Raw genomic sequence first — 23,577 nt, forward strand, 5'->3', positions numbered from 1 at the left:
TTATCAGTTTTATCGTTTTGGGTGGCTGAAGTTGTGATACTTTTCTGATAAATGTTTGTAGTTTTGTGGTTCGTTGCTAGTTTTCCAAATCTGGGAATCGTACTCGTTGAACCGGTGCGTGCTTTGCGCCGCTTTTGTTTTGTTGTTTTCAACGGACAAATGATAGGGTTGCAAAGTGTGTCGTTCGGGCATGAAAATGGTTGTTTGTTTTCGGGTCACGGATGGACGATGGTTGTGTGGTTTGCTAAAATGTGTGTTTAGGTTAGCAATGCTAGTTGGATAATGTTTTTTGACTTGTATGAAGCATGTTTAGAAAATTTGATAGTGTTTCAAGTGATGGTTTTTAATGATTTGTAGTTTTTAAGACTGCAGTCCTTTAGCCATCTTGGTGAGTTGTAGTTCGATTTTTCTGGCCATGTTATGATTGCAATATATGTCATATTCAGAAGAGCCTTGACTTTATTTGAGTTTCAAACACACACTCACGCACATCTGAATCTGACATTTTGACATATGGCAAAAGTTAGTGACAGATTTAGAAGGCCAGCAGTGTTTTTATTCTTTTGCTAAATTTTGAGCGAGTTTACTGTTGAAAGCAGCTCTCAAAATTATATTAATGAGAGAAAGTTTAATATCTAAGTACTGTTTAATATCTGAGTACTGTTTAATATCTGAGTACTGTTTAATATCTGAGTACTGTTTAATATCTAAGTACTGTTTAATATCAAGTACTGTTTAATATCAAGTACTGTTTAATATCAAGTACTGTTTAATATCTAAGTACTGTTTAATATTTAAGTACTGTTTAATATTTAAGTACTGTTTAATATTTAAGTACTGTTTAATATCTAAGTACTGTTTAATATCTAAGTACTGTTTAATATCAAGTACTGTTTAATATCTAAGTACTGTTTAATATTTAAGTACTGTTTAATATCTAAGTACTGTTTAATATCAAGTACTGTTTAATATCAAGTACTGTTTAATATCAAGTACTGTTTAATATCTAAGTACTGTTTAATATCTAAGTACTGTTTAATATCAAGTACTGTTTAATATCAAGTACTGTTTAATATTTAAGTACTGTTTAATATCAAGTACTGTTTAATATCTAAGTACTGTTTAATATTTAAGTACTGTTTAATATTTAAGTACTGTTTAATATCTAAGTACTGTCTAATATCTAAGTGCTGTTTAATATCTAAGTACTGTTGAAACCAGCTCTCAAAATTATATTCATGAGAGAGTTTAATATCTAAATATTTACTGTTTTCAACAGTACTTAGATATTAAACAGTACTTAGATATTAAACAGTACTTAGATATTAAACAGTACTTAGATATTAAACAGTACTTAGATATTAAACTCTCTCTTAAATATTAAACTCTCTCTTAAATATTAAATTTTCTCTCTTAGATTTGAAACTCTCTCTCATGAATATAATTTTGAGAGCTGCTTTCAACAGTAAACTCTCTGTCATCAAAAGACCTGCGACCAAAAGACTGGTGACCAAAAGTCCGAGCACCCTGTGTTACTTGCCTATGTGTGTGTGTGTATGTTTCCTCGTTAACCTTCAACCTGGACAAAGTACTAAAGATACAAATTATCCCTCATCTACAACCTTTACACACTTAAATATATATATGTTAATGAACATGAATATTAATAAGTCCCTTACTATGTGCTGTCCCTTATTACATAAATCAAACTCAGTGTCAAGACCCACAAAAACTTGGCAACTTTTCAGCCAGATGCAAACTACTCTCGGTGGGCTTTATGTCGGGGTGTCAGCGTCCTAGATGAATTTATATTTTATAGGCGGAAGGAGGCGCTCCGCCATTGTGTGTCCGGAACAAGGATGGACCAATGATTTATCACCTTTCGGACAAAGACCAATAAGGGAAGTTGATTAATCGTAGACGTGCCCGACCCAACGCTCTCCAGGTTGAATTCTCCAGTAGCGGCTTGGAAACAAAGATGGATGACGGTAGTGACGGGTGGACTGTTATCTTTCCGTGGCGAGTATTCGGTGAAAAATGCCCCCGGCGACCAGTTCAAATAGTTGCCAGCGTTTCCGAGCTTCACGCACGGCGCCCACGTCAGCGCCGGTAAATGTCGGCGGCGTCAAATTGTACAAAAGGAGCCGTAAAAAGACGAAGGTCCCGTAGAATGAAGGATTCACGGTTAGAAACTGGTTAGTGTAGTATGGGCAAACTACGGCCCGCGGGCTACATATGGCCCGTTAGGCTTTTTAATCTGGCCCGCCGACGTTGTCCCAGTAATGTTTTTTTTTACCCCAAGATGGCGCCAGCACGGGGAAGCCAGTGGCAGTAGCTGTGTCCACTCTTATTTGGTTTTTGGTATTTTACAGCCCCTCTATTGTTTTTTAAATGACATTTTCATATTTCTTCAAACTAATCATTAAAGTAAAAAGTATAAAGTACAAAATAAAGTACAAAATGAAGTAAAAAGTATAGAGTAAAAAGTATAGAGTAAAAAGTATAGAGTAAAAAGTATAGAGTAAAAAGTATAGAGTAAAAAGTATAGAGTAAAAAGTATAGAGTAAAAAGTAAAAAGTATAAAGTAAAAAGTATAAAGTATAAAGTAAAAAGTATAAAGTAAAAAGTATAAAGTAAAAAGTATAAAGTAAAAAGTATAAAGTAAAAAGTAAAAAGTAAAAAGTATAAAGTATAAAGTATAAAGTATAAAGTAAAAAGTATAAAGTAAAAAGTACAGTAAAGAGTATACAGTAAAAAGTATACAGTAAAAAGTATAAAGTACAAAGTAAAGTAAAAAGTAAAGTTAACAAGTATAAGGTACAAAGTAAAGTAAAATGTATAAAGTACTAAGTAAAGTAAAACATATAAAATACTAAGTAAAGTAAAATATGTAAAGTAAAAAGTATAAAGTATAAAATAAAGTATAAAGTACAAAGTAAAGGAAAACATATTTTTTGTTGGTATTTTGTATTTTTTTTCTTTTCCCCAAGATGGTGCCGTCACGTGGAAGCCAGTGTCAGTAGCTGTGTCCACACTTATTTGTTTTTGGTGTTTTATAGCCCCTCTATCTTTTTTTAAGTGACATTTTAATATTTCTTAATACTAATCATTAAAGTAAAAAGTATGAAATACAAAGTAAAGTAAAATGTATAAAGTACAAACTAAAGTAAAATGTATAAAGTACAAACTAAAGTAAAAAGTACAAAGTAAAGTTAACAAGTATGAGGTACAAAGTAAAGTTAACAAGAATGAGGTACAAAGTAAAGTAAAATGCATAAAGTACTAAGTAAAGTAAAATGTGTAATGTCAAAAGTATAAAGTACTAAGAAAGTAAGATGTGTAAGATAAAAAGTATAAAGTACAAAGTAAAGTAAAAAGTATAAAGTTCAAAGTAAAGTAAAAAGTACAAAGTAAAGTTAACAAGAATGAGGTACAAAGTAAAGTAAAATGCATAAAGTACTAAGTAAAATAAAATGTGTAATGTCAAAAGTATAAAGTACTAAGAAAGTAAAATGTGTAAAATAAAAAGTATAAAGTACAAAGTAAAGTAAAAAGTATAATGTACAAAGTAAAGTAAAAAGTATAAAGTACAAAGTAAAGTAAAAGGTATAAAGTACAAAGTAAAGTAAAAAGTATAAAGTACAAAGTAAAGTTAACAAGTACAGACTTTTAAGTGTGCCCTATGTGACTAAATAAGTTATTTTATTTAAATTTTATTTAATTAATTAGTACAGCCAAAATTAGTCCTATTCATAGAATCATACAATTAGCATAGTCAGTTAAATATGTGTTTCTATGTACATTACATGGACTATAAATAACACTGACTGTGTATATTAAAAAAAAAAAAAACGAAAAACCTGATGCTGAGAAGTAGCTTAACATACTGTACAGTACAACCCTCGTAAATTCAACACTAGGGCCCAAGAATGCGCGCCATGACCTTAATGGCGTCTCAATTAGGCGAGTATGCTGTAAATTACGGCGAGGCCAAATATTGGGAATACTTGAGGAGTGGTTGTTGTTTGTTAGGAGTCCATCTGTAAGGCATTTAGGGTCTCTCAGTTCTAGAATCAAGACTTTAACGCCGTATGTACGTGTGTTTGTTCAAATGTGGCGCCAGGCTTTGCTACAAGGCTGTAGTAAACAGTGGGAATCGTAAACATGACGTATTTATTGCTCAGTGAATACTTGAGGACAAATAGTGTATGTTTGTTAATTGTTCTCGCCAAGGGTCTGCTGATTGTGAGTTGTTTTGGGTGGAGGGTGGAAATGGAGTGCCATTGTTGATGTTTTGGATTTTTTTGTATAAAATCTTGCAGTGGGGGAGGAGCTATATGATGGAAGATGTTGTAAACAATGATGGAAACTGCATATTTAAAGGTATTGAGTACTCAGTTCAGGCGCTTGTGTTTTTTAAATATCCGACAGTGGTGGTTTTTCGTTTTTGGTTTTCTGTTTTTTCCATATATAAGGCGCACTGGATTATAAGGCGCACTGTCTATTTTGGAGAAAATGTAAGACTTTTAAGTGCGCCTTATAGTGGTGAAAATACGGTAATTGCTATTGACTTCCAGCTATGAAGCACTCACTACTTTACAGTCACCTCTAGAGCCAGCCATTGTTGATGTTTTGGATTTTTTGGTCTAAAATCTTGCAGTGGGGGAGGAGCTATATGATGGAAGATGTTGTAAACTAAGATGGCATCTGCATATTTAACAGTATTGTTTGAGTTCAGGCGTTTGTGTTTTTTTAAATATCCGACAGTGGTGGTTTTTCGTTTTTGGTTTTCCGTTTTTTCCATATATAAGGCGCACTTGATTATAAGGCGCACTGTCTATTTTGGAGAAAATGTAAGACTATTAAGTGCGCCTTATAGTGGTGAAAATACGGTATGTGTATTTAGCCATAGCATGCTCAGCGGGGGATCCAAACCAACCAGACCGCTCTAAACAAAGAGAGGAAACTTGGCAAAGGAAACATACACACACACACATACACAAAAAATCCTGGAACCCACATAGTATCAGGACTCTGCTTTGACCCTGGTACAACAAAACCTTCCTGGCAATGTCTAGACTTGACCCTCTGCATCACCACCATTTTGCACTTCCTCTTGTTTGTCCAGATTGGAAATCGTTTTTTTAACTTTTCCGGAGTTTTGTGCTGCTGTGACGCTTTGCTTTGTTGTTTTTGTGTCTGCTCAAGTTTGGCAATGAACGGGTTTCTAACCGTTGTTCCGCTTCTATGTGGACAACGGTGGTTATTGTCCTTACTAGCGCCCTCTGGAGCGAGTAAGCGGCCTTGACGCAATCGCGCATGAAATTAATGTTGGTGGAAGTTGGCGTAAACTGAAGAATGACCAAGAGTGGTTGAATTCTTCTTTGTGTATTGATGGGAGTCATTAAAATACAGTGGTACCTTGAGATATGAGCTTAATTCAGTCCAAGACTGGGCTTGTATGTTGAATTTACTCGTAACTCAAATGATTGGTTCTTGTAGGAATGAAGTAAAAACTAATTAATTTGTTCTAACAATATGAAAATAACATTAAAAACAGTATATTGGATTGGAAAAACATTTTTATTTGTTGTAATTTTACATTAATTAACAAAGTAATAAATAACTAGTGGTTTAATAGTACTTAAATGTGTTTAATAGTACTAAAATGTGTTTAATAGTACTAAAATGTGTTTAATAGTACTAAAATGTGTTTAATACTACTGAAATGTGTTAAATAGTGTAGTGTTTAATAGTACTTAGATGTGTTTAATAGTACTTGGATGTGTTTGAGAGTACTTGGATGTGTTTGAGAGTACTTGGATGTGTTTGATAGTACTTGGATGTGTTTGATAGTACTTGGATGTGTTTGATAGTACTTGGATGTGTTTGATAGTACCTGAATGTGTTTAATAGTACTTAAAATGTGTTTAATAGTACTTAAAATGTGTTTAATAGTAATTAAAATGTGTTTAATAGTACTTAAAATATGTTTAATAGTAATTGGATGTGTTTAATAGTAATTGGATGTGTTTAATAGTACTTGGATGTGTTTAATAGTACTTGGATGTGTTTAATAGTACTTGGATGTGTTTAGCAGTAATTAAATGTGTTTAATAGTACTTAAATGTGTTTGATAGTACCTATGTGTTTTATAGTACTTAAATGTGTGTTCAAATCTGCTCCTTAAATCAGAAAACCCCACCATAAATGCTTGTTTTTAGCTCATCAATGAGCATCATTGTACTTTAGCATTGCAGCTAGCCGACCTGCTTTCTCTAAATAGCCATGTAATTCTATCCTGGGAGTGTCCTTCATATGTCCCTATTCTTTCTAAATCAGGTCACCACTTGTCTCTCACTTCATGTATACAAACAAAATGCTATACAATTACCATGTCTTCACCCAAAGTGATGAAGACCTCGTATGCTAGCTTGTTTTTTTTGACATGCCCGAAAACATGCGTTTTTCTAGATCTGGCGAGTATGCCTTGTAGACCTGGTCTTTGTCACACATCTGTGGGTTCTCCACCGTCGATACGTACCCGTTAGCGTTAGCTAGCGTGCGGCCTCGCAGTAAATCACGCCAGGGCAGCTCCCAGATGGCCTTTGGCTTCGGCTCCCTTCCCTTAACGCCACTCTCTAATTTCAGAGCCCTTGCCCACTACTGTGTCTTTACCACATTCCCACAAGCCAGAGACGGCTAGTCTGCACGTCTGGGCCTTCTCTCGCTCTATATCTCGTAGCGTAACTCAGTCCCAGGTTCAAGGTCTGGTTCGCGGGCCTTTAGCGGCCATTTTTGTGGCCTGTATATCATTATTAGAATTGATTTTTGTACATAGACCATGATCCCAACTTTGTTTGTTCTCTTATTGTTAGGTATCAGGTCTGTTTGGCTATGTTAGCATAGTAGCAGACACTGGGAGCTACGTAGTTAGCAAGAAGGGCCTTCGGTAGCCATTTTTTGTGGCCTTTATATCATTATTAGAAGTGATTTTTGGACATAGACCATGATCCCAACTTTGTTTGTTCTCTTATTGTTGGGTATCGGGTCTGTTAGTCTATGCTAGCATAAGAGCAGACACTGGGCGCTACGTAGTTAGCAAGCAGGGCCTTCAGCAGCCATTTTTGTGGCCTGTACATCTTTATCAGAATAGATTTTTGGACATAGACCACAATCACAACTTTGTTTGTTCTCTTCTTGTTAGGTATTGAGTCTGTTAGGCTATGCTAGCATACAAGCAGACATGGGGAGCTATGTAGTTAGCATGCAGGGCCTTTGGCAGCCATTTTTTGTGGCCTGCCGATCATCGGAATTTTCCAGACTTGCCGGTTTTTGTATTAAAATCCAGCATATGTTCGTTTAAATGAGGAATATTTACTGTATTTTCTCGCATATTAGTTAAAAAATGCCTTAAAATTGCCTTAAAATTGTTGAATTTGACAATTTGTCGCATATAAGCCGCCCCCTGATTCACAATTTTCACCTCCATATTCATGGTTTTAATAGGGAGTACAAATGTCTTACTTTGAAGGGAAAATCTTTAAAAAAATCATTGCACATTATTTGGGTCAATATCATAAGGAAATTAAATTGAACAAGGAAGTCATGTGAGCAGTACAACCAGGAAGTGTGTCAGTAGTGGTCAAATTTCAAGCAATGGCAGGCACAAGTGAGTTTTTTCATGTTTTATACAAAATATGGTTAATTTTTTTTCTTGGATTTCATTCATAGACGTCAAAATATATATACTTTTGTATTTTTATCTTTTTCTATTTCCTATTTTTTACAATAAATGACCGTATCGGCCACATTGTCTTGCGTTATGGCATTTGTCTTTTTCCACCCACGTTTTGGCATGTTTTACACCTTTTTTCAGTGTAGCATGAAGGCGAGAATTTGGCGGCTGAAAAATGCGCATTGGCTAAAAACATTGGCAACCCCATAAAACACGTAACTCATTTTGTTGACCGTGTTGTAACCTCCCTTATGCACTCGCACCTCGGTGCTGAAAATGAACTGGTGTGCGGGGGAGTATGTTAGCGGTCCAGTGTGGCCAAGGCAATAAAACATTTGTGTGTGTGTGTGTGTGTGGGGGGGGGGGGGGGGGATGCACAGTAGTAGTTTAACTTTGACCAGATTTGTAACACTTTTCCCGCCGTATTTGTCAAAAAAAGAATCGAGGGTGCGGCTTATATGCGCATAAATTAGACTTAACATGCCCAAAACTGCAAAGTATCAAGATGAAACGCCCTAAAGCAAAACAATATGGCCGATACGGTCATTTATTCCAAAATAGAGAAAAGATAAACAGATAAAACTCTAAATTAAATTCATTTTGATGTCTATGAATGAAATTCAAGAAAAAAATAAACCATATTTTGCATAAAACATGAAAAAACTCACTTTGCCTGCCATTGCTCAAAACTAGATCTCTACTGACACACTTCCTGGTTGTACTGCTCACATGACTTCCTTTATTAAATTTAACTTCCTTATGATATTGACCCAAATAATGTGCAATGATTTTTTTTAAAGATTTTCCCTTCAAAGTAACACATTTGTACTCCCTATTAAAACCATCAATATGAAGGTGAAAATTGTGAATCAGGGGGGGCTTATACGCGAGAAATTGTCAAATTCATCGATTTTTAGGCTATTTTAAGGGTGTGGCTTATACCCAGACGCGGCTTATATGCGAGAAAATACAGTAATACATTGAAAGATTTGATTTTGTACTGATATAAGGCTTTTTCTTATTATTTTAGCGTACTATTTAATGATTAAAAGTATGTCAGGGACCCTCCAAGGGAAAAACCTTGGATACCCTGGTTGAAGATGTTATGAGAGGGCGCCAGATAAGAGGTGAGACAGCCAGGGTGATCTTGACACATCCCGTCCGTGAGTCAGCGGCGAGGAAGTGGGAGGACGGACGGCCGTGTCTGCGCTCTACTCGGTCCGATAAGCCCGGCAGATAAACTGTCTAAGCCCGGGAGGGAGGAAGAGGAGGAGGAGGAGGTAGATGAGATGAGGAAGGGCACCATGACTGTTGAGTCCTATCTCCTCCTCGTTCACACCAGGAGGAGGTCTGTCCAGGAGAGGCTGGAATCTGTGTGATAAGGTTTTTGTGATAAGATAGGCTAGGTTTTATCTTCTCATGGACGTGAAACTGGCAAAGTATTGTGGGATTGGGGGACGACGGAGATACTTTTGGGGTTAGAGGGTCTTCAGTGAGGGTCCATCTGAAGTCCGCCGTGATCGGATGTGTTTGGTCGCTGGTCTTTTGGTTGCCAGTCAAATGTGTTTAGATATTAAACAGTATATAGATATTGAACAGTACTTAGATATTAAACAGTACTTCGATATTAAACAGTATTATGATATTAAACAGTACTTAGATATCAAACAGTACTTAGATATCAAACAGTACTTACATATTGAACTGTACTTAGATATTAAACAGTACTTAGATATTAATCAGTACTTGGTTATTACACAGTACTTGGATATTAAAGAGTACTTTGATATTAAAGAGTACTTTGATATTAAAGAGTACTTAGATATTAAAGAGTACTTACATATTAAAGAGTACTTGGATATTAAACAGTACTTAGATATTAAACCGTACTTAAATATTAAACTGTACTAAGATATTGAACAGTACTTGGATATTAAACAGTACTTAGATATTCAATAGTACTTAGAAATTAAATTGTACTTAGATTTCAAACAGTACTTGGATATCAAACAGTACTTAGATATTGATCAGTACTTGGATATTAAACAGTACTTAGATATCAAACAGTACTTAGATATAAAACAGTACTTAGATATTTAACAGTACTTAGATATTTAACAGTACTTAGATATCAAACAGTACTTCAATATTAAACAGTACTTAGATACGAAACAGTACTTCAATATCAAACAGTACTTAGGTATTAAACAGTACTTAGATATCAAACAGTACTTAGATATCAAACAGTACTTAGATATTAAACTCTCTCATGAATATAATTTTGATAGCTGCTTTCAACAGTAAACCATTTGACCGGGGACCAAATGTCCGAGCATCTAGTCTGTGGGCTCTTTAAAAACAAGTTAGCCCTCCGGAATTAATATACTCCCTCCTAGAGACGCTTCTTATCAAGTGTTTTGTTTGTCTAAGTCAGCTGTAAAAGCACCCCCCCCCCCCCCCCCTCCAGGCCCAGGTTGCCAGGTATGATATCTAATCCTGAAATAGAACTCTAGCAATAATCTTAGACCACCCGTACAAAGAATTGAACTCACGACCTCTAGTTAACAAGACCAACGCTCTTATGATAAGAACTCTAGCACCATGCTCCACTACATTTCCCCCACTTGGCAAAACCATGTCTCGGCAGTATGTTTCATCAATATTTGGAGAGAAGCTTAACGGAGTGTTTGAGTGTGTACTAACATACCATATTTTCACGACTATAAGGCGCTCTTAAAAGTCTTTACATTCCTCCAAAATAGACAGTGTGCCTTATAATACAGTGCGCCTTATATATGGAAAAAAACAGAAAACCAAAAACGAAAAACACCACTGTCTGATATTAAAAAAACACAAATGCCTGAACTGAATACTCAATACTGTTAAATATGCAGATGCCATCTTAGTTTACAACATCTTCCATCATATAGCTCCTCCCCCACTGCAAGATTTTATCCAAAAAAATCCAATACATCAACAATGGCTGGCTCTAGAGGTGACTGTAAAGTAGTGAGCGAGTGCTTCATACCTGGAAGTCAATAGCAATTGCCCTATTTTCACCACTATAAGGCGCACTTCAAAGTCTTAAATTTCCTCCAAAATAGACAGTGCGCCTTATAATACAGTGCGCCTTATAATACAGTGTGCCTTATAATACAGTGCGCCTTATAATACAGTGCACCTTATAATACAGTGCGCCTTATAATACAGTGCGCCTTATAATGCAGTGCTCCTTATAATACAGTGCGCCTTAAATAAGGAAAAAATGTCATTCATTGAGAGTGCCTCTTATAATACAGTGCGCCTTATAATACAGTGCACCTTATAATACAGTGCGCCTTATAATACAGTGCGCCTTATATATGAAAAAAATGCTGTCATTGAGGGTGCGCCTTATAATACAGTGCACCTTATAATACAGTGCACCTTATATATGGAAAAAATGTCATTCATTGAGGGTGCGCCTTATAATTCAGTGCGCCTTATATATGGAAAAATGTCATTCATTGAGGGTGCGCCTTATAATACAGTGCGCCTTATAATACAGTGCACCTTATAATACACTGCACCTTATAATACAGTGCGCCTTATATATGAAAAAAATGTCATTCATTGAGGGTGCGCCTTATAATGCGGTGCGCCTTATAGTCGTGAAAATACGGTACTTTGAAAGTCAAGATTTTTTTCGCGTGCCGAATAAGAGTTTGCGTGTCTTTGTGCGTAGGAGAATTCACTGACTCGCTACCTTGACATTGGCTGTTGGGTTCTCTGTTGAAATCTAAAGGGCCCCCACCACGGCACCCCCGAAACACACCCCACCCGTGCACTCCCTCTAGCTCCGATAAAGTTTCCGAAAGGAGGGAGGATACTGATTGTTGACTCGGACTACTGTGGGAATGCAGATGCTTCGTGCGTGCGTGGGTGGCTCCGCCCACTGGGACTAGGGGGGAGGGGCTTTGTGGGGGGCAACCAGCTGGGCTGTCTGACGTCTGTCATACTGGTTGGCATGACAATGTGGCAGATGGTAGCCAAAAAATGCCTCTTAAGCATCACGCGAGCGTGGCTTTAAAACGACGTAATTAAGTGTAGTCGCGTGTTTTGATTTTTTACGGGTTAATTCCAGCTGGTATAAACTTTATTTTGCGTTTTCTGGCAGTAAGGTTGGAGGTATTTTTGGTTTTTGGTTGTTTTTGTGTGAGTTTTTGAGAATTTTGTTTTTGTTTGGAAGTGTAGTGATGTAGTAAAAATACTAGGAAACTACAGGAATGATTATTGTTTTGGTCTGAATATAAGACGACTTTGTCTAAAGTTTGAGATAAGACTTTTTTAGCACCAAGTTTAATTTTAATACTGTAGTACCTTGAGATACAGGCTTTAGGCGAGCTTGTATGTCGATTTACTTGTAAGTCAAACCCATAGAAATGAACTAAAAACTAATTAATTTGTTCTAACCCTCTGAAAAAAACACCAAAAACATTTTTATTTGTTTTAATTCGCCATCTATTAACAAAGTAATGAATAACTAGTGGTTTAATAGTACTAAAATGTGTTTAATAGTACTCAAATGTGTTTAAAAGTACTCAAATGTGTTTAATAGTACTCAAATGTGTTTAATAGTACTAAAATGTGTTTAATAGTACTCAAATGTGTTTAATAGTACTCAAATGTGTTTAATAGTACGCAAATGTGTTTCATAGTACTAAAATGTGTTTATTAGTACTACAATGTGTTAAATAGTACTAAAATGCGTTTGATGGTAGTAAAATGCGTTTGATACTACTAAAATGTGTTTAAAAGTCTTAAATTTTCTCCAAAATAGACAGTGCGACTTATAATCCAGTGCGCCTTATATATGGAAAAAACAGAAAACCAAAAACCACCACTGTCAGATATTAAAAAAACACAAATGTCTGAACTGAAACAATACTGTTAAATATGCAGATGCCATTTAAGTTTATTTACAACATCTTTTATCATATAGCTCCTCCCCCACTGCAAGATTTTATACAAAAAAATCCAAAACATCAACAGTGGCTGGCTCTATAGGTGACTGTAAAGTAGTGAGTGCTTTGTACCTGGAAGTCAATAGCAATTACCGTATTTTCACCACTATAATGCGCACTTAAAAGTCTTAAATTTTCTCCAAAATAGACAGTGCGCCTTAAAATACAGTGCACCTTATATATGGAAAAAATGTCATTCATTGAGGGTGCGCCTTATATTGCGGGTGCGCATTATAGTTGTGAAAATACGGTAGCTTGTCAGGTTGCAGTTGAAGCAATTTTGAAGTCTTGTTTTGGTCTGAATTGCATAACGTGATAGCGTCTCGAAAGCTAAGGAGGTATTTGCAAGACATTCGGCACAAAGGACAGGTGCTATCGCACGCAAACCATCTCGTCGCCATGCGCGCTAAAATGCCGACTGCATTCCTAGCTCGTTTTGTAAGTATGACACATTGTGGGCGTCACATTTTTTTTTTGTTTTGGGATTCCAGACAGCGGCCCACTTACCTTGGCGTCTTTCTATTTTGGTCTCGTAGACTTATCACATAGCCAAGTGACGTCTGGCGGGTTCAACCAAAAACTATTATGTTGATGCTACGTGCTAAAAAGGTGAAGGGCATGTTGCTGTATATTTAGCATGAAGTTGAAAAACGCTTGTTAGCGCTAGTAGGACATTTTGTGGGGTTGTTAGCTTGATGATAGCTAGGATTTTTGAGTTTTGTGGGTGGGTCATTACTCAATTTATTTTCTACTCCAATTATTTTTTAACAATATTTTATTATTTGTTTTTAATGGGCACTGATGTGTTTTTAGAGATATTTAATAGAAGAGAATCATGAAACTAAGTAAAGAAAAGAGCCACAAGTATTGATAAAATATGATAAGAACCAAAGAGTAATTTTGGCATTGAGCCTGATGCGGCTCAAGAGCCACCGGTGTCAAAGTGGCGGCCGGAGGGCCAAATTTGGCCCGTCGCATCATTTTTTTGCGGCCCGAGAAAGTAAATTATGAGTGCTGACTTTCTGTTTTAGGATTAAATTAAAATGAAGAGTATAGATGTATATTAATTTTACTGATTTTCCACCTTTTAAAACAATAATTGTCATTTTTAATCAATTTTTTGGGTGTTTTTAGTTCAAAAATCATTTAGTAAAATTTAAAAATATATTTTTTAAAAGTTAAAATAAACATTTTTTTATATATATAAAAAAATGAATATTTAATACAGTTCTTTTAATCCATTTATAAAAAAATAAATCTAAATATTAATCATTTTTCTGTTTTTAGCTCAAAAATCACTTTGTAAAATCTAAAAATATATTTAAAAAAAGCTAAAATAAACATTGTTTTAGATCTATGAAAAAATGAATATTCAGGGCTTTTAATACAGTTCTTTTTATCCATTTATGTAAAAAAAAATCTAAATATTAAATGGTCCACATGAAATTGAGTTGACCCTTGCCCTATAATAACAGCAAATATTTTTTATTATCATACAATATCAATTTTCAAAAATATTTATGTATTTCTCCAATGGACCGACACCAGGTATCTCACGGGACCAGTACCGGCCCACGGACCGCTGGTTGGACACCCCTGATATAATCAATGCGAAAGAACCACAATGCCAATTATCTTGGCTTCATCCATTCTTCTCTTTTTTTAAACTCTCTATTGCAAAATATAAAACTAAAAACAAATTACACAACAAGTAGTCCCAAAAGCAGTAAATTAGCCCGAAACCCAATATGGACTCCACCCTTGGAGATTACACAGTCTGCTCAGCCAGCGTGCACTAGAATAACAGCCTGGCGTGCCCTCACTGTCCTTTGCCCACATTGCCTATGCGTGTATATGTGTGTCTCATTTGTTGCTGTGTACACACTCAAACTTAGTTACTCCAAATGCCGTATTTTCACGACTATAAGGCGCACTTAAAAGTCTTAAATTTGCTCCAAAATAGACAGTGCGCCTTATAATCCAGTGCGCCTTTTATATGGAAAAAACAGAAAACCAAAATCCGTATTTGTACGACACAATTCAACCAAAAAAGTTCAAATTCAAAGTATTTTAAATCTCATTAAAGGCAAAAAAACAATTAAAAACTGTTATGGTCAATTAATACTCATGTAAACACCAGAACCAATTAAAAAATGGGTATTTGTACGACACTATTCAACCAAAAAAGTTCAAATTAAAAGTATTTTACATTTTATTAAATGCAATAAACACAGTTAAAAACTGTTTGGGTCAATCAACACTCATGTAAACACCAAAAATAATTCAAATTTGTATTTGTACGACACAAAAGTTCAAATTCAAAGTGTTTTACATCTCATTAAAGGCAATAAACCCATTTAAAAACACTTTGGGTCAATTAACACTGATGTAAACACCAAAAACATTCAAAATCCAATTTTAATTTGTATTTGTATGACACAAATCAACCAAAAAAGTTCAAATTTAAAGTATTTTACATCTTATTAAATGCAATAAACACAATTAAAAACAGTTTGGGTCCATTAACACTGATGTAAACACAAAAAACATTTTAATTCATATTTGTTTCGATACAATTGAACCAAAAAAGTTCAAATTAAAAGTATTTTACATCTCATTAAAGGCAATAAACACAATTTAAAACATTTTGGGTCAATTAACACTGATGTAAACACCAAAAACATTTAAATTTGTATTTGTACAAAACAATTCAACCAAAAAAGTTCAAATTTTTAGTGTTTTACATCTCATTAAAGGCAATAAACCTATTTAAAAACAGTTTGGGTCAATTAACACTCATGTAAACAGCAAAAACATTTAAATTTGTATTTGTACAACACAATTCAACCAAAAAAGTTCAAATTTAAAGTATTTTACATCTTATTAAAGGCAATAAACACATTTAAAAACAGTTTGGGTTAATTAATACTGATGTAAACACCAAAAATATTTAAATTTGTATTTGTGCGACACAATTCAACCAAAAAAGTTCAAATTTAAAGTATTTTACATCTTATTAAATGCAATAAACACAATTAAAAACAGTTTGGGTCAATTAACACTGATGTAAACACAAAAAACATTTAAATTTGTATTTGTACGACAAAATTCAATCAAAAAACTTAAATTATTAATGTTTTACATCTCATTAAAGGCAATAAACACAGTAAATAAAAACAGTTTGGGTCAATTAAAACCAAAAACATTTAAATTTGTATTTGTACAACACAATTCAACCAAAAAAGTCAAAATTCAAGTATTTTACATCTCATTAAATTCAATAAACACAATTAAAAAGAGTTTGGGTCAATTAACAAAGCACTTAAAAGCTATGTAAAACAAACCAAGCAAAATTTCCGGTCACGTTTTGGTAAAAAAAAACATGTAATGACGACTCCCGCACGTTGCCATGACGACACGCGTGTATGCCCCATTTTTTTCAATTCCCAAGCATCATGCACAAATCATAAAAGTCATGTGGACAGGATGTGACAGTCGATAAAGTTTACGACAAGCGGCGTTTACCAGTTTGAAAAAAGCAGGAAAAGCTCTGTGTTGATTTGGTTTGGGAGATTACGTTGCAGCACGTGCGTGCGGCGGCCCAGGCTGGACTAATAGCTAGTTCTGACGCTTTTTTGGTCTGCCGCTAGGCCCGTTGCTGAGAGGGAACAAAGTCTTGGTGGTCGTCATCATCAACTCGTGTGTAAAAATTGGTCAGGAAGGGAATTTGAGTCATTTGTTGCTATGCGGATACGATTTGAGGGTAGATTTCGGACTATAAATCGCACCTGAGGATAATGTTGTTGGTCCTGCGTATTGGAATTACAGTAATCCCTCGAATATTGTGGCTTTCATGTTTAGAGCTGGAATACATTGTGGATTTTTAGTTAAGTAAAAAAATATTGGTGTATATTTTTAAAGTTCATTGATATGTGAAAATCCATGGTGAAACTCGCAAGTGGAAGCTACTAGGACTCAAGTTTAAACAAAAAACAAAAATAAACATTTAAAAAAATAAAATACAAAAATTAAAAATAAATAAAAATAAATAAATACAAAAATTTAAAATAAATAAATACAAAAATAAAAATAAATAAATACAAAAATTAAAAATAAATAAAAAAAATACAAAAATTTAAAATAAATAAAAATAAATAAATACAAAAATTTAAAATAAATAAATACAAAAATAAAAATAAATAAATACAAAAATTAAACATAAATACATACAACAATTAAAAAACAATAACAATAAATAAATAAATACAAATTTAAAAAATCAATAAATACAAAAAAATACAATAAAAACATAAAAGTATATATACACATACACATTCACATACACATAGTACACATACACATTTACACATACACATATACACACACACAAGGGCTGAATGTCATGGAAGAGTAATTTTACAACTTAACGCCAATGAAACTTTTCATGAAATACAATGTTTAAATGGTCTCGTTTGTCTCATATAATCTTGTATTAATTCTTTCCACGTGCGGCTAAGAGGTTTACTTCTCCTTATGGCCGTTCCCCTATTATTGAGTAAGAACCTTTTGTGTGTGTGTGTGTGTGTGTGTGTGTGTCAGCATTTCCCCTTCCAAGCTTGTCACACTACATCTTGTGACACACACACACACACACACATGACTCAACCACTTTTTGACCTAAAATAGCAGATTCGCGCTAAAAAAAACTCCACTTTATGTATGTATATATATATGTATGTATATGTATATATATATATATATATATATATATATATATATATATATATATATATATATATATATATATATATATATATATATATATATATATATATATATATACATATATATATATATATATATATATATATATATATATATATATACATATATATATATATATATATATATATATATATATATATATATATATATATATATATATATATATATATATATATATATATATATATATATATATATATATATATATATATATATATATATACATATATATATACATATATATATATACATATATATATATACATATATATATATACATATATATATACATATATATATATACATATATATGTATGTATATATATATGTATGTATATGTATATATATATATATATATATATATATATATATATATATATATATATATATATATATATATATATATATATATATATATATATATATATACATATATATATATATATATATATATATATATATATATATATACATATATATATATATATATATATATATATATATATATATATATATATATATATATATATATATATATATATATATATATATATATATATATATATATATATATATATATATATATATATATATATATATATATATATATATATATATATATATATATATATATACATATATATATACATATATATATATACATATATATATATACATATATATATATACATATATATATACATATATATATATACATATATATATAGATATATCTATATTCTATATACACACATCTATATCTATATTCTATATACACACATCTAGATCTATATACATTTATATACACACATCTATATCTATATACATCTATATACACACACATCTATATCTATATACATCTATATACACACACATCTAAATCTATGTACATCTATATACACACACATCTAAATCTATGTACATCTATATACACACACATCTAGATCTATATATTGCACAATTAAGGTCGGAACTCAAAAACAACTCCATTGGAGTTTACAACAATATGCGAGAAATCACGAAGGTTGTTGGATAGCCATCACTCTGCATCAGCAATTTCTTAAGCGTCCTTCTAGGTCTGCATTCTGGGGTAAAGGTCAGTCCTATCTTCCAGTAAACAGTGACATGTTACAATCCCGAAAATTGAAGAAGCTCTCAAACAAAAATGATTAAATACACACATATATATATAATAGTATTACAGAACTAATCCAATAGTGATGCTGCCAGTTCAAAAACGGTAACGACCCACTTGGCAGCAGCCACGAAAACGACGACGCTATCTTCATCACGCTCGTAAAAATATTTTAATGCTCCATAAAACAAAATCCATAAATCTGATACGCTAGGCAAAGGAAGATTAAAACTTCATCCAAATTGAATTCCTTTGGTTGGATATTAAACCCGCACATATTTTTATCTTTTAATGCGGGTAAAGTTGAAAGATAAACTAATAATTGACGTATAAATGTTGATCTTATCTCCCTATGTTGATTTTTGTGAAGAAATGTAAGTCATTGACTAGTGGGCCAAGAATTTGAAGAAAACAGAAGCTTGGTTTATTATTTACGTTCATGATTGCTAAAGATGTGGCGTCATCTTTTTTAGTAAAGGACATTTGGGTAATCATTGACTTTATGTCTATAAAAAGATGATGTAACCTGGTAAAAAAATGACAGGCTATTTTAAAGAGAGAAGCGCAAAAATCAAGGGACAAATTCATAATTCATTCAATCCTTTCAAGCCAAAATTTTATTAAATATATATATACAGTGGTACCTCGAGATATGAGCTTAGTTTGTTCCAGGGCTGAGCTCGTATGTGGATTTACTCGTAACTCAAATGAATGTTTCCCATATAAATGAACTAAAAACTAATTCGTTCTTACATCTGAAAAAACACCAAAAATAGGATTTTAGATTGGAAAAACGTTATTATTTGTTGTAATTTGACATCTATTAACAAAGTAACAAATAACTAGTGGTTTAATAGTACTTAAATGTGTTTAATAGTACTAAAATTAGACAGAATTCGTAAGGGAGAGACTTTTTGCACGGCAACACGCTCGGTACATAACAAACAAATTTAAAGGAACTTGGATTACAATGCAAACACTCAAAAATAAGTCTAAACTAACTTTACACTAAATTTAAACTCACAAAGTCATTTTGTCATGATGTCACAAAGCCATTTTGTCATGACGTCACTTAATTCTAATTTTGTCATGACGTCACTTAATTCTAATTTTGTCATGACGTCACAACGTCATTTTGTCATGACGTCAACTTCATTTTGTCATGACGTCACTTAATCCCAATTTTGTCATGATGTCACTTCTAATTTTGTCATGATGTCACTTCTAATTTTGTCATGACGTCGCCACACCATTTTCTCATGACGTCACTTCTAATTTTATCATGACGTCACCACACCATTTTCTCATGACGTCACTTAATTCTAATTCTGTCATGACATCACAACACCATTTTATCATGACGTCACTTAATTCTAATTTTCTTTTAAACCTTTATACCTTTCTTCCCCTTGGTTGGCTCTATTAGCCCCGCCTCCACCCTGACTTTAATATGCAACCTATCCAGGCTTGTTTCCTTTTGTCTTCCCTTCAAAATATCCCCAAAATAATGCAAACAAATGTCCTCACAATAAAATAACGCACTTCCACTTGCCAACAACAACTACTATATATCCTCCTCTCGTATTAGCGATCAACCGTCCAAGTCTATTCCACTTTTTTCCCACGTGTATGTTTGCATACCGGTACATCAACGCTTTGCATATGAATAGACAACATTTCCTACAAACTGTTTCCATAAAGCAACGTTAGCTGTCCCATTCATAGCATTCTAAGCAGCGGGGGGACACCCTCCGGCACCCCCCGCCTTCTTACACTAGTGAATGAGCTGTAATTACAGCTTGATGGAAAACACTAATGTGGCTCATTAAAAAAAAATACACAGAGGACACTTAAGACTATTACAATTGGTCTTTTCCCGGAGACAAAGCCACGAAAACGGGGCTCGCAAATGCGGCGTTCGCAAGTCAACAAGGTTTCCGAGCGAGGCCGTCAATGGCGACTTGTTTGTTTTCTTTGCTCCTTAAAAAGCAGAAGTGCGCCCCTCCCGCTCTTTGTATGGAAGCTAATTTGAAAAGCCACGATGAAAGGAGCTCTGGCCCGTCGTTATTTCCGCGGGGCTGTTTGCACAGGCCACTAGAAAATGTTTTTGAGCTATCTGGGATTTTACAGTTGCTGGGCTCTCGAGCTGCATGCGGCTACCCCGGCCCAAAAAAATAATGTAACTATTTGCTTCTTATTATATTTTGTATATACAGACGGTCCCCTACTAGTTAGGTTCCGAGCGCTTGTTCGTAAGTTGAAATGGTTCATAAGTTGGAATTGTTCATAAGTTGGAATTGTTCATAAGTTGGAATTGTTCATAAGTTGGAATTGTTCATAAGTTGGAATTGTTCATAAGTTGGAATTGTTCATAAGTTGGAATTGTTCATAAGTTGGAATTGTTCATAAGTTGGAATTGTTCATAAGTTGGAATTGTTCATAAGTTGGAAATGTTCATAAGTTGGAATTGTTCATAAGTTGGAATTGTTCATAAGTTGGAATTGTTCATAAGTTGGAATTGTTCATAAGTTGGAATTGTTCATAAGTTGAAGTGGTTCATAGAAATTGTTCATGAGTTGAAATTGTTCATAGGTTGAAATTGTTCATAGATTGAACTTGTTCATAGGTTGAAATTGTTCATAGGTTGAAACGGTTCATAAGTTGAAATTGTTCATAGGTTGAAACGGTTCATAAGTTGAAATGGTTCATAAGTTCAAATTGTTCATAGGTTGAAATTGTTCATTGGTTGAAGTTGTTCATAGGTTGAAATGGTTCATAAGTTGAAATGGTTCATAAGTTGAAATCGTTCATAAGTAGACAGCGTTCATAAGTTGAAAGTGTTCATAAGTTGAAAGTGTTCATAAGTTGAAATGGTTCATAAGTTGAAATGGTTCATAGTTTGAAAGGGTTCATAGTTTAAAATTGTTCATAGTTTAAAATTGTTCATAGGTTGAAATTGTTCACAAGTTGAAAGTGTTCACAAGTTGAAAGTGTTCATAAATTTAAATGGTTCATAAGTTGAAATGACATGTTCATATGTACCGTTGTACATAACTCAAATGTTCGTAAGAAGGGCGGCGTCTGTAAAAGCGAATATTGTCTGTTCTAAACTGAGCAGGACATGGAAGATACTGCATTATAGCCATTCTGGTCCACCCAGGTCCACCACACTGTCGCTGGCCGACAACTTGGCCCTTTTCCCTTTTCCCACGGAGTTCTCTGGACTGACTCATCCTCCTTTGTTTGGATGGTTGGCCACATTATTTTGATGCACTTGCAGTAAATTACGCCCTGCGTTGCGGATAATGAGTGCGCCTCGCTCCGGGGGCCAAGCCTGGGAGACTTTCCCGATCCCGCCGGTGCGGTGCGGTGGAGATGCCAAAGCAATTTGGTTGGCGGCGAACAAGGAGGAGCTTGTTTCTACCCGGCGACTCAATTTGAATCGGTTGACCCGTTAGAAAGTTATGCTTCATTGTCCTGGTCTTTCAATGCATCAAAATTAGTTCTAATTCCCACTTTTTTAAGCATATTTTCTGTCCTCACGTTAGCTAGCTTAGCTAGCTAGCCATCTGGCTGCCTATCCCATTATAAATATAGCCTATCTATGTTTAGCAAATCCCCTAAAATACTGTTTACTTCTAATTCCCAGTTTTGGATGTGTATTCTTTGACTTAGCGTTAGCTAGCTAGTTAGCCAGATAGCTTTCTATCTCACTATAAATGTAGCCTATCTATTTCTAGAAAATCCACTTGTATTTTCAAAAGCATGGTCTTAGTTTACTTAGAATTCCCAGTTTTTGTTGTGTATTCTTTTTTTTCTCGCATTAGCTAGCCACCATGCTGCCTATTTCGTTATAAAAGTAGTCTAATTTTAGCAAATTAGCATGTATTATCCAAAACACTGTTAACTTATGATTCCCAGGTTTTGATGTGGATTCGCATTAGCTAGCATTAGCTAGCTAGCATAAGTGTAGCCTATTTTTAGCAAACCCGCTTGTAGTTTCAACAGCATTTTAATTCTGATTCTTAGTTTTGGATGTGTTTTTGTCTTCACAGTTGCTAGCTAGCTAGCCACCTAGCTCCCTATCTCGTTATAAATGTAGCCTATCTAATTCTAGCAAATCTGCTTATAATTTTCAAATACACTGTTGACTTATGATTCGCTATTTTTGATGTGTATTTGTTATAAATCTAGCCTATCTATCTCCATTTGCATTTTCAGAAACACAGTTTACTCATAATTCCCTATTTTTAATGCGTATTTTTTGTCTTCGTATTAGCTAGCTAGCTAGCTGGCTGCCTATCTCGCTATAAATCTAGCCTATCTATTTCTACCAAATCTGGTTGTAAACATTGTATTTACTTAGATTCTCATTTTCTATGTGTATTCTTTGTCTTCACATTGAGCTAACTAGCTAGCTAGCTAGCCAGCTGGGAGATTGGTGGCCCCGGGGCCCCTTGCCTGTCCAAGTACCCGCAGATTGTCTTACAGCCAGACAGATGTCACCCATAACACGGCTGTGAACCCTCACGAATCAACTCGTGTCTGTCTCGCTTAGCTATCACGCTTCGTCTGCCCTCAGGTGCATCATGGGCCATTGAGATTTTGGTGTGTGTATATGTATATGTGTGTGTGTGTTGTATGTGTGTGTGTGTGTGTGTTTGACCTGCATTTGACAGCCGTGGCGCACAGGGCGCAAATTGGATTCCTTTCTCTTGCCTTTGGCACACAATGGCGTCGTATGTGATGACAGGGTAAGCGATACGCTTTGGAAAAAACACACATATACACACACATTTACACAACACACACACACAATGTAGTGGAGTGGCGGACGACTCGGCTAGGAAAAGACTAAAGGATCACGTTAATGGTTTTATCCTTAAAGCAACACTGTGAATTAGTGACTTTTCTGC

At 34.2% G+C, this 23,577-nt stretch overlaps 1 protein-coding gene across 1 annotated transcript in view; it reads left to right on the forward strand.

Annotated features, from left to right (window-relative positions):
• kcnq1.2 (potassium voltage-gated channel, KQT-like subfamily, member 1.2) overlaps nt 1–23,577 on the forward strand; it is a 113,220-nt gene that overhangs the window by 73,029 nt on the left and 16,614 nt on the right. The window lies entirely within an intron of this gene.

Source organism: Stigmatopora nigra, unplaced genomic scaffold (genome assembly GCF_051989575.1).
Source record: "Stigmatopora nigra isolate UIUO_SnigA unplaced genomic scaffold, RoL_Snig_1.1 HiC_scaffold_25, whole genome shotgun sequence".
NCBI classification, from domain to species: Eukaryota; Metazoa; Chordata; class Actinopteri; order Syngnathiformes; family Syngnathidae; genus Stigmatopora; species Stigmatopora nigra.